Below are 13507 nucleotides of genomic sequence, written 5' to 3' on the forward strand. Positions count from 1 at the left end.
CATGTTGCCCATCAAAGCTGGACTGGATAAAAAAAATGTGGGACGTATACACAATGGAATATTATGCAGCCATAAAGGACAAATATATGGACTTTACAGCAAATTGGATGGACTTGGAGTCTATCATACTCAGTGATTTAACACAGAAACAAAGAACTGAGTTCCATATGTTCTCACTCATAAGGTGACCTTGAACAATTATAATGCTATAAGAAAGTGATTGGCAGTAGTAGAAAACTGTCAGGGGAGTGGGGGTGGGACTGGCAGTTGAGGGAAACTGCTAGGGGAGGAAGGGGCATACCTCATCAACAAGGGTACCTGCATGATCAATGTTTGTATACCTAACCCTGAATTGTACCCCACATCTTTATAATAAATAAATACATTTAAAAAGAAAAAAAAACAGTTTTATTGATGTCATTTATCCACCGTATCCCCACGTAAAGTCAACAAGTCAGTGGCTATTAGAATATTCAGAGCAATGCAACCATCACCACAGCCAATCTGACATTTTCATCACCTGCAAAAGAAAACCCACAGACTTCATCTAGTACCCCATAATTTCTCCACATCGCTCAGCCCCTGACAACCATAAATCTGTTTTCTGTCATTGTGAATTTACCTGCTCTGGACATTTAATATAAATGGAATCATAGGATATGTGGTCTTTTGTGACAGGCGTTTTTTCATTGAACATGATGTTCTCTTTTTTTTCTTTTTGAGCTGCAGTCTCACTCTTGTCGCCCAGGCTGGAGTGCAGTGGCACGCTCATGGACACCACAGGACACTACCTGCTGGACTCAGGCGCTCCTTCTGCCTCAGCCTTCCAAGTAGCTAGAACTGTAGGCATATGCCACCATGCCTGGCTAATTTTTCTTGATTTATTGTAGACATGAGGTCTCACCAAGTCGTCCAGGCTGGTCACGAGCCCCTGGGCTCAGGCACTTTTCTCGTCTTGGCTTCCCAAAGTGCTGGGATTACAGGCTTGAGCCACCACGTCTGACCTGATGTTTTCAATATTCATTGATGTTGTAGCATGTGTCAGAATTTCATTCCTTTTAGTGGCTGAGTAACATTCCATTGTGTGGATGGACCACATGTGTGTACCTATTCCTCAGCTGAGGGACACTTAGGTTGTTTCTACCTTTTGGCTACTATGAATAGGACTGCTATAAACATTTATGTAGAAATTTTCATGTGGACATATGTTTTCATTTTTTTCTGGGTGTAAACCCAGGAGGGGAATTGCTGGGTCATGTGGCAATTCTATGCTTAACTTATCTGAGGAAAAACAGCTGCACCATTTGACATTCCCACCAGCAGTTTTAGTTTTCCACATCCTTGTCAATACTTGCTATTGTCTTTTTTTAAATTGTAGTCATTCTAGTGCATATGAAATGGTATCTTATTCCTTGACGACTAATGACAGTAAACATTTTTTTTTTTTTTTTTTTTGTTTTTTGGCATCTCACTTTGTCGCCCAGGCTGGAGTGTATTGGCACACTCCCGGCCACTGCAACCTCAACTTGCTGGTCTCAGGTGATCCTTCCACCTCAGCCTTCTAAGTAGCTGGAACTACAGGCACGTGCCACCACACCCAACTAACGTTTTGATTTATTGTAGAGATGAGGTCTCACCAAGTTGCCCGGGCTGGTCTCGAACCTGTGGGCTCAGGCAATCCTCTCACCTCAGCCTCCCAAAGTGCTGAGATTACAGGCATGAGCCACCGCACCCAGCCATGTACTCATTTTCTGTTGCTGCATAACAAATTACCCCAACCTACAGTTTACAACAATGTCTACTGATAAGCTCACAGTTCTGCAGGAAGTAGGGCTGGATTCTTCACCCAGGGTCTTGTGAGAGTGAAATTCATGTGTCCAGCAAGCTGCAATCTTGTCAGAAGACTCTGCAGAGAATCTGCTTCCCTGCTCATTCACGAAGTAGGCAGAAAGTCCAGCTTCTCACAGTTGTAGGACTGAAGACTCTTTTCCTTGATGGCTGTCAGCTGAGGTCACCATCACTTCCTAGAGGCCACTCACATCAGCAGCGGAAGGTCTTCCTCAGGCTGACTCTTTCCCACACTTCAAGTCTCTGACTTCCTCTTGCTCTGACCTCTAGACCCAGATTTAAAAGGTTGTTGTTAGGTCAGGCTCACCTGGGTAATCTCATTTTAAGGTCCACTGATTTGGGAACATAATTACTCTACAAAAACCTCTTCATGGCAGTACCTAGGAGACGGTGTGTGTGCACCAGGGGCCAGAAATCTTCGCGGGGAGGAGAGTTGTATCAGAGTCTCTCCTGCCATGGCTTTCACTCATCATCACTCAACAGATCATCACTGAGATTGTGCCCTGGGGAAGGCCTGGCTCCGGGATGGGACATAACGGGGAAGAAAGAGCTTCTGCTTCTCCTCGGCCTACTCTCGAACCCCAGTCCAGACCCTGTAGTATCAAAGGTGGATTCCAAATAAGTGTAGTTTACTCTTAGCATTCTGGAGGATTCGAATTTCAGAAAGCACCATGCACTGCACACTCATACACACACACACACACACACACACACACACACACACACACACACACACACACACAAATTCTTTCCCATTTCTTTCTTTTTTTTTTTTTGAATTGGAGTCTCACTCTGTTGCCCAGACTGGAGTGCAGTGGCATGCTCATGGCCACCGCAGCCTCAACCTGTTGGGCTCCGGCGATCCTTCCGCCTCAGCCTTCCAAGTAGCCGGAACTACAGGCGTACACTACCATGTCAGGCTAATTTTTTTGGATTTATTGTAGAGATGAGGTCTCGCCAAGTAGCCCAGGTGGGTCTCGAACCCGCGGGCTCAAGCAATTCACTTGCCTCGGCCTCCCAAAGTGCTGGGATTACAGGCTGAGCCATCGAGCCTGGCCTTCCATTTCTTAATGAGCACGCAAGTGGCCCCCAGTGCCCATACTCATGGTCTTATTTCAAATCCCTTGCCTGAGCTACTGGCCCTCACCCCTGCCAGCACTCAGCCCCCACATTTTTTTTTCACAGGAGTAGTGCCAAGTTCTCACTATGTTGCCCAGGCTGGTCTCAAACTCCTGGCCTCAAGCTATCCTCCCACCTCAGCCTCCCAAAGTGCTGGAATTACAGGAATGAGCCACTGTGACCAGCCAGCCTCCATACTTCTGTTCTCTTCCTTTTCCTCTTCAACATTCCCAGTTTCCCATCACCATTTACATCAATCTGCCTGGAACTTGCCAGAAAGAAAAAGACTGCCATCCTCATGATGAAGAGGTGCCACCTATGATGGAAGTCTCTTTGGTGACTAGAAGAGAGATATCTGGGGAAACACCTTCCCTGGTTCCTTTGATGCAGAAGTGCAGGGAAGTATAAGCACGTGATGAGCGCCTCCTCCCACAGGGTCCAAGATGAGGACATGTCACACCAGGGAGTGGCTCCAAGAGGCTTCCTAGAGAAAGTGGCAGTGTCTGGGCAGAGGAGGAGGAGGGTGGGGCTTCAGGCCAAGCAGGATACCTCAGGAGGAGGGGGACAGATGTGCATGCTGGGCCTCAGTAAATGCAGGGCTGGGATGGAGATCAAGAGAAGGTGACCGGAGGTGGGGTTGGAGGGAGGAGCCTTGGCGGTAAGGGCAACTCAGCCTATGAGGGACCTGTGGAGGCTTTGGGCCTGGGAGTGAGAGTCAGATGCTCATCTGGAGTCTGCTAGTTACTGCTAGTTACTGCAGGAAGAGAGTCCGGGAGGGGCCAGATGGGGATGGAGGGAGGCCTGGAGGCCTCAAGCTTCTCAGAGCCTCTCCCCAGAAGGGAGGGAGGGAGGAATCAGTGCTCAGGTTTGAGGGCAACTGGGGCAGAACCCAATGCCTGGTTGGACACAGAGACAGGATGAGAGAAGAGAGGCTGCCACAGATGCAGCAGATGCTGGAGACTTCCAAAGGGACAGGGTTGAAAGGACAGATTGGGTGTCCTCCACATTCTGTCTGTATTCAGGAGTCAGCAGAGGGGCTTCAGCCCCACCCCTCTTGGTCCAGCGTCAGCACCCCTGTGGGGAGAGCCATGACAGACACTCTGAGGTGCCTCCCAGCACCCATGCCCATGTACCCATCCTTGTTGCCCACTCTACAGGAGCATGAAAGGCCCCAACCTTTGGGGTGAGGGGCCAAGGTCAGTCTGTACAGCCCACACCTACAATCAGTAGACACTCAGGCCTGTGCCCAGACCAGCAGCCCTCCCTCTGGAGTACATCCCTTCTGTGCCCATCCCGTATCCTGGCACTGGCTTATAGCTGGTGTGGCCTGTTTTCTAGGCAGGCACCTTTCTTATGATGAACGCCAACCTCCTGTTAGAAGAGACCAGGGGCTTAAAGTTGCTCTTCTCACTTCCCTGAGAGTCCACACCAACCTGGCCATGTGCTGGGCATCATGCAATGGTCTCTATGGCCAGTCCTACCTGAGGATGTCCAGGGTCCCAGAGCCTCTCTGGCCTCCCCACTCACCTCCCACCTCCACGGCACCAGGCAGGCAGGACACCCAAAGAAATCCCTCCCTCCAGCCAGGTGGAGGCGTCCCCTCCTTAGCAGAAGTGATGTTAACAGGCTCCCTTTCCAGGGCCAAGGGGCAAACTCCTTGGAGCTGAGAGCTGAAGCTAGGCAGGTCTGCACTGTGGAGGGCACTGGGACAATGGAAGAAAACCAGTCTGTGACATGCTTGGCGTGGCACCCACAGGTCGTCTGAGTTCCCTATGTGTCCTCCTCCCCGCTTCTCTCCCTCTTCCTCCTTCCCTCTCCTTCTTTCTTTCTTTCTTTTTTTCTTTAACTCTTTTTTAACTTAATTGTATTTTGTTTTTGAGTCAGAGTATCTCTCTGTCACCCAGGCTGGAATGCAGTGGCACGCTCATGGCCACCATAGCCTCGACCTGATGGGCTCAGGCCACCCTTCTGCCTCAGCCTACAGAGTAGCTGGACTACAGGTGCCTGCCACCCACCCTGCCAATTTTTTTATTTATTGTAGCGATGAGATTTCGCCAAGTTGCCTAGGCTGGTCTCAAATTCTTGGGCTTAGGCAGTTCTCTTGCTTCCGTCTCTCAAAGTGCTGGGATTGCAGGCGTTAGCCACTGGGCCTGGCCTTACTCTTGCTTTTTAAGAAACCACAACTCTAAACAGAATGAAATCCATGCCATAGAGAAGTTCCAGCAAAACGCTGCTAGCCCTGGAGAGAAGGTGGCTGCTTCTGCCTTGATGAGGGCTGGGATAATGGAGGCGAGGACAGGTGACCTGCAGGCCTTTGCTTTGTGTTTGACCGAGAGAACATGGAAAGACACTCCAAGAGGGACTTGCAAGGGCAGAGGCAGGAGGCAAGAGCCAGGGTGGGCATGGAGCACTGTGTTTTCCCGCTCCCAGGGCTGAAGGACATGACACTTCAGGAAGGGAAATGCTCTGAAGTGGAGGCCAGCTGCAGGATGAAGTTGGCGAGGACAGAGAGCAAGGCAAGTTCTAGAGGTTAGGAAGCGGCGAGGTTGGACTGAGCGAGGCTGAGAGAGGAGACACGGAAGACTCCAGGGGTCCCAGCCTGGGGTCTGGAGGGCCTGGCACCTCTGGGAGAGGCAGGGAAGACCAGGCCGTTTTTGGGGAAATGCAAGATGGGGAGATTCTAAACCCGAGATGACATGGATGGAGGTCCTGAGTGCCGGGCACTGTGGACACATCACTGCCTTCGATACCCAAAGGGCAAACCAGGACTCAGACTCAGGTCTCCCCCACACCAGTGCTACAGGCCTCCTGTCCATGTACTGGGAGAAATGGAGGCCAGGGCCCTCTGCCAGTGCCTGCCGGCTGCTCAGGCCTGTCTCCCACTGCTGCCTCAGAGAGACACACATGAGGTTGGACACTCAGCCTTTATCAGGGGCCAAGCTAGCCCATGCCCCTGGGAGTGACACATGGGGCCTCAGTTTTAACAAACAAGACCAGGGCAAATTGGTGGTTGTTTCCTGACCCTCCCAGTGGGTGGTTGGGACAGCAAGTCCCCTGCCTGAGCTCTAAGGGGAAGGGGAAGCCTGTGAGGAGAGCCGTGGGAGACTGCCACCGCCCCAGGGAGGTCTGCTCAGGTAGGTGGCGGTGATGGTTTCCGGTGGCAGGTCACAACAGGCCGCCGCTGGCTTTGAGAAATGAAAGAAAAATGTGCCCGGATGGGTAGAAGCGGTTCCTGGTGGCTTGGCAACTTTCGAGGGCTGTGCGCCTGTCTGGTTAACCCCTTCCCTGCTGCAGTGTGGCCCAGCAGGTGTATGGGGCTAACAGGTCATCCTGCGTCCCAGAAGCTGGGCATGCTCAATTCTCCTGAGTTCACGGCCTGAGGGAGGATCGACAAGAACCTAGATGGTGTGCCCAGTGCTAAGTCCAGCACTGACAGAAAGGGCAAGGGGAACCCATGGCCAGGAGAGCCAGGCTTCAGACTCACAGCCCCCCAGGTCTGGCTGGAGCTGAGGAGACCTTCTGGAGGAGTCAGATTGGAGTTCAAACAACCAGAGGACAGGAAGTGACCAGCAATGAACTGAGTTGCCGCCTCTGGGAGTCCCTGGGCCCTCTGTGACCCTGACTGTCCTGATGGGGCCAACTCCCTTGGCTTGTGCAAGAAACATCTGTCAAAAGACTAAGGCAATGAATGAACGAATACTTCAGTCTGACTTCATACCACACAGCTGCAAAAGCAACTGGGCTGACCATGAAACAAACAAGTAAAAGTAAGAAGCAGTAGCAACCTGGCTCTGTCGCAGGGGCAAGCAGCCTCACACCCACCGGCCTTGGGACCCACAGAGTAACATGGACAGGGCCATTTGCTGGTTCAGTTGTGTCCTGGCAGCTGTGGTGCTTGCTCCTGGGAGGAGCCACATCTGGGTTTAATTTATTGACGGAAAATGCACATAGCAGAAAATTAACCTTTTTTTTTTTTTGAGTTGGAGTCTCACTCGGTCGTCCAGATTGGAGTGCAGTGGCTGTTCCCGGCCACCGCAGCCTCGCCTGCTGGGCTCCGGCGATCCTTCCGCCTCAGCCTTCCGAGTAGCCGGAATTACAGGCATGCGCTACCATGCCTGGCTGATTTTTTTTTTTTTTTATTGTAGAGATGAGGTCTCGCTGCCCAGGCGGGTCTCGAACCCGTGGGCTCAGGCAATCCACTCACCTCAGCCTCCCAAAGGCGTGGGATTACAGGCTGAGCCACCGAGCCTGGATAAAATTAACCATTTTAAAGCAAGTCACTATGTGGCATTTAGTGCCTTCACAATATCATGTAACCACCACCTCCTTCTAATTCCAAAACATTCCATCCCTCCAAGTGAAACCCTGGACCCATGAAGGAGTTGCTTCCCACGGCCCCTTCCCCCAGTCCCTGGCAACCACCAATTCGTCTCTAGGGAGTCCCTCTTCCGAACAGACCACATTGTGCAAACCTATCTGTCCATTGAGGGACATTTGGGCTGTTTCTCCCTGTCAGTGGCTCTGCTGTGACAAATGCATGGGTGTACTTGTACTAATTTGAGTCCCTGTTTGCAATTCTTATTTATTTATTTACTTATTTTATAGAGACAGGGTCTTTCTCTGTCTCCTAGGCTGGAGTGCAGTGGCATGAACATAGCTCACTGTGGCCTGGAACTCCTGGGCTCAAACAATTCTCCTCTCTCAGCCTCCTGAGTAGCTGGGACTAGAGGCATGTGCTACCATGGCTGGCAAATTTTTTGTTTGTTTTTGTAGAGATGGAGTCTTGCTATATTGCCCAGGCTGGTCTCAAACTCCTGGTTCCAAGCAATCCTCCTGTCTTGGCATCCCAAAATGCTGAAATTACAAGTGTGAGTCACCACACGAGCTCCTGTTTACAAGTCTTTATACCACCAATAGTTTTCCATAGTTCACAAAACATTGGATGTGGTAGATAATCTACCTCAGCCTCCTCAGTTTTTAGGCATCATGACTTGACTAGGGGCACGAGGTCAGGAACTGTGAGGCCAGACCTGAGACTGAGCTCTCTCCACTGCAGACACTGCTGTGTGGATGAAGGTCCTCCTGGAAGGAAACGGAGGGTGTGTCCCGCTCTTTAGCAGTTTGGGCGACACCCATCAGGTCAGACCACAGGCGGTGTTGTCAAAGGCAGGGCCTCCTCACCTCCCATGGCCCACTATGGCCACATGAGACAGCCAGGTTTGCCCACATGTTAGGGCAGCTAGCGGACATCTAGTTGGGGCCTCAGAGAGAGATCAAGGTTCAAGCACTCATGGTCAGAGGCAGGAGGCAAAGGCCTTTGCTTCCCTCAGAGTCTAATCCAGAGGCCGGTATGAGGAGGCGAGCAGGAGGAACAAGCTCATTAGTGATGCTCCACCCCGTTACTCAGCACCAAGTAAACATCAATTATTCCCACTTGGGGCTAAAGGAACGGGCAAGAAAGTTCCCTGTGATGCCGTCCCCCTAGGAGCCGCCATGAGCCTCTGGGGGGTTATTTGCACTGAAAGAGAAATCTGGCGTGGATTATTGCAAAGTCAATGGATCAATTCTAAATCAATGGAGAGGTTCTGGAGTCCACTGTGCTCCATATCAACACACACAAGATGTCACCCATTCTTTTGCGAAAGCCATGACATTCTCAACCCTTCGCCAGCTGCTGGGACTCAGGGACTGCAGAAGAAATGCTTGTTGTAGGAACTGATGCTGAAACTCATGGCAGCTACCGCAGAAAGGGAAAACAGGTCCCCCGGGTCCCCAGCATTCTGGAATTCCTGAGAAAGAAGATCTCCCACAATTCACTTACTCTCCCATGTTCTGAGCCCTCCTGGACCTTCCTGTTAGCAAAAACAAGGGTGGGCAGCATTTTCAGTCAGCAAAAGTACACAGTGAGAATCTCATGTCAAGAAAATAGAATGTGACACTGCCCTGCCCTCCTGTACTCCACCTCCAAATCCAGGTCACACAGAGCAGGGAGCCCATGTTCCAGGCTTGCAGCCCTTCCTTCTAGTATTCTCTCCCTCACAAAGCAAAGCAACAGTTGCTTTGTTGTTGCTGTTGTTTAAGATTTTGGCGGGGCATGGTAGCTCACGCCTATAATCCCAGTAGTTTGGGAGGCCGAGGTGAGAGGATTGCCTGAGCCCACGTGTTCAAGACCAGCCCAGGCAACTTGGCAAGACCTCATCTCTACAATAAATCAAAAAATTAGTGGAGCATGGTGGCATGTGCCTGTAGTTCTAGCTACTTGGAAGGCTAAGGTGGAAGGATCGCTTGGGCCCAGCAGGTTAAGGCTGTGGTGGCCACTAGCATCCCACTGCACTCCAGTCTGGGTGACAGAGTGAGACTCCAACTCAAAAAAAAAAAAAAAGATTTTGTGCATTAATACTCAACTGTAGCAATAAAGATTTTAAATTTTCACAATCCCACCCACATCCGCAGTCACCCAGTAGAGTTGTGTCATCATTTACAATGAAATAAAAATCCACCGTTTGTATATCATTGTGGCTAGGTCACTATGCTCCAACCCACTCCGGCCTACTCATTTGGCCAACTATTGAGGTCTAACTTGGAGGAGGTATTCCTTGCTGGCAACTGTGTGGACTAAGTAGGAAAACATTCCTACCACACAGCTAGAAATGTTGGAGGAAACATGAGAATCCTCATACATGACCAGGTACACATACAAGGAAGAAAGGAGACAAAATCTCCAGGGACCAAAAGAGAAGAGGAACAAGAAGACCAGCAGAGTGAACCCCAGTTGGCCCTTAGCCTTGATGTGGGGATTGTACTAGTCTCAGTACTCAGAGATCTTGGATTGAACAGCCCAAAAAGAGGGTGTAAGGCCAGGGGCACATGTGAGGCAGGGTATTATAAGCAAAACCCTTAAAGGGCTACCCCAAGGGGAAATATCCACCTACGATCAGAGGAAGATGGTCAGAAAGCATATCTATCTCAACCTGTACCATGCACAAAACAAAATCACCATAAGAACTTGTAATGATGAGTCTGTCTTGTTTAGGTTGGGATTTGAATTTATATGACATGCATAGTCCAGAACCCACAGAGCCATGAAATTAGCATTAAAATGACAACAGGTTGGCAAGACAACTAGAATCTTACAAATATAAAATCAGCCGGGCTCGGTGGCTCAGCCTGTAATCCCGCGCCTTTGGGAGGCTGAGGTGAGTGGATTGCATGAATCCGCGGGTTCGAGACCCGCCTGGGCAGCGAGACCTCATCTCTACAATAAATCAAAAAATCAGCCGGGCGTGGTAGCGATCTTCAGCCCAAGTACAGAAGATCCCCACAGAAGATTCCTACTGAAGATTAACTCACAATCCAAAATCATAAAACACACAAAGAAACAATCCACCAGCAGACCCAATACACAGAGGAATTAGATCCCTAGGAATCCTAGGTAATGAGATGACCAGAGGATGGTTTTAAACAGGTAAGTTTAAAATTAAACTTTATTTAAATGTAAAACAAGACAGTAAGTACAAGACACTACCAAAATAATAATAATAATAAAGGCAGCATGGAGAAGAACACTTGGAAATGATAAATATAGTGAATTAAATAAAAATCTCAATGGACAGGTTAATTACAGGATAGACATAGTCTCATTATAACCAAGTCGCCTCACCTCAGCAACTAGAAGAAACAGTTTATTTATTTATTTATTTATTTATTTATTTATTTATAGTCAGAATCTCATTCTGTCATCCAGGCTGGAGTACAGTGGCATGCTCAGGGCCACTGCAGCCTCAATCTGCTAAGCTCAGGCAATCCTTCCACTTCAGCCTACCAAGTAGCTGGAACCACAGGTATGTTCCATCATGCCTGGTTAATTTTTTGATTTACTACGGAAACAGGGTCTCACCAAATTGCCCAGGCTGGTCTTGAACCCCTGGACAAAGGCAATCCTCTTGCCTCCGCCTTCCAAAGTGCTGGGAATATGGTATGAACCACTGCACCTGGTTGACAGTTTCTATGCAAAGGTAAATTATGCAAGATGTAGCACAGGGAGAGAAGAAGATGTAAATATGAACAGGAAGTTGAAGAGTGAAAGGCATTCTAGATTGGAAATCACTTTTCTTAGAATGTGGAAAGGATTGCTGTCTGATCCAGCTTCTTTTCTTGTTGTCTAAAAGTCTGATGCCCCTGACACCTGATTTAGCATTTCCCCGGCCCCACCTAGAAGCATTTAGTATCACCTCTTCATTCTCGACTCAGCATCCCCCAATGCTGTGCTTTGAATGTCTGCTCTCCTAGTCATCATTCTGTGCACATGGTGAAACCTCTGAGGTTCTTGTCCTTTTGTTTGGGGTTATTTTCTTTTTCTTTTTCTAGAGCTTCTATTATTGGGATGTTGGACTTCCTGGATTGGTTCTTGAATTTTCTTTATCTTTCCTCCCCATGTCCTACTTCTTTGTCCACTTGTGCTTCTTTCTGTAAGAATTTCTCATCTTCGGCTGGGTACAGTGGCTCAAGCCTATAATCCCAGCACTTTGGAAGGCCAAGCCAAGAGGATTGCCTGAGCTCAGGGGTTCAAGACCAGTCTGGGAAACTTGGTAAGACCTCCTCTCTACAATAAATCAAAAAATAAACCGGGTGTGGTAGCGTGCACCAGTAGTTCCAGCTACTTGGAAGGCTGAGGCAGAAGGATTGCCTAAGCCCAGCAGGTTGAGGCTGTGGTGGCCGCACTGCCCTCCAGGTGGGTGACAGAGTGAGACTCTGACAAAAAAAAAAAAAAAAAAAAGATACACGGTGTGATTCAGAATTAGGTAGATAAGTGGTCATTGTACAGGTAAACTTTGAGTCTTCCTTTGGTCTCACTTCACCTATTTTCTCTGATTTTTAATCTGTTTGTTGGGTTGGTTGGGGGTAGTTGTGTACATGTCTTTCATGTTAGGGACATTCTTTATGTCTCATTTGCACTCTGTTTATTTCCCAGATGTGAGTTTGTCACATATATTTGGAAATTATATGGACATGGGTGGGGCTTGTCATTGGGTGACTTTCATTGTGGAACAGGAGTAGTTTCCCCACTACTGCCAATCCCTTTCTCTTTTTTTGAGTTGGAGTCACTCCATCACCTAGGCTGGAGTGCAATGGCATGCTTATGGCCGCCGCAACCTCAACCTGCTGGGCTCAGGTGATACTTCTGCCTCAGCCTTCCAGGTAGCTGGAACTACAGGTGCACGCTACCACATCCGGCTAATTTTTTGATTTATTGTAGTGATGAGTTTTCGCCCAGTTGCTTGGGCTGGTCTTGAACCTGTGGGCTCAGGCATTCCTCTCACCTCGGCCTCCCAAAGTGCTGGGATTATAGGCGTGAGCCACCCTGCCCAGCCTCAATCCCTTTCTTAGAGTATTATGATAAATGTTCAAGGTCCACTTATGAGTGAGAACATGTGGTACTCGGTTCTTTGTTTCTATGGTAGATCACTGAGCATTATAGACTCTAAATCCAAGCAATACAGAAGTGTGTGTGTGTGTGTGTGTGTGTGTGTGTGTGTGTGTGTGTGTGTGTGTGTGTGTAAACAGTCAGAGGACAGGAACTGAAAAACATTTCAATGTGAGTAGAGAAATAAAACTTTCAAGAGAAGGAAATAAGAGCTAGAAATCAAAGAAGAGAAATTCTTAAATGTCAGGTCTGTAGGTCTTTTCCTGATTGGAGGTGCTGAGAATGGAGAGAGGTTAGAGGAGTGGCGGTGGGGAACAGGCCACACCTTAAGCAAATAGTCTGCCTAATTCACTCCTGTTGAGTTCCTTCCTCAACCCCACGCTAGTATGCCTGGGGTTGTGGGATCCAGGCACATCTGGTTCAAACTTGCCCTGCCTGTGGATAGTGTAGGCAGTCTGGGGTCTAACTGTTCTTGGAAAAGGCTCCTGGGTGGTCCTCTCATGCTCTACTCCTCCTCGCCTGCCAGTGCCTGGCAACCCCACTTCTGAAGATTTCTATTACGACTGCTAGATTCAACAGATATAAAGTTACTTTGTCTATTGGCTATGCATCTAAATGCTTGCTCGGTTTTTTTGCTTACCTCATTGAGGTCTAGCAACAAACAGTTCACAGAGCCATACAACCCACAGATGGACCCACACTATCTCCCTATGTGGTTTCCACCAGGCCTGTGGCTGGCCTGTAGGTAACAACATCAAGGGGACCAAGTGGGCTTGTCACATCACACACCTGTGCCCAGTTGCCAGATGAAGGGAAATACCAGCAAACCTCCCATGACCGTGAGAAGGCGTTTTCCAGCTCCTCTATTGGGACACTTCTGTGTCTTTCTTCCTTCCCTGCATAAGACTCATCTTTAGATGTTGCCACCTCCCACCCCCACCCCTTCCCATCCACCCAGGAAATGCCAGCTCAGCTCAAGGGGCCTGTTCTGGCTTCTCCGAACCCACAGAGACAATAGGTTTGGCCACATGGCTGGCATATGGCCACACTGTCCTTGATGGCTCTGGAATCACCCCATCATTTGCCTTTCTCTCTCTCTTTTTTTTTTTTTTTTTT

The sequence above is a fragment of the Carlito syrichta genome, unplaced genomic scaffold, assembly GCF_000164805.1.
Source record: "Carlito syrichta isolate Samal-C Ts95f unplaced genomic scaffold, Tarsius_syrichta-2.0.1 Scaffold303237, whole genome shotgun sequence".
NCBI classification, from domain to species: domain Eukaryota; kingdom Metazoa; phylum Chordata; class Mammalia; order Primates; family Tarsiidae; genus Carlito; species Carlito syrichta.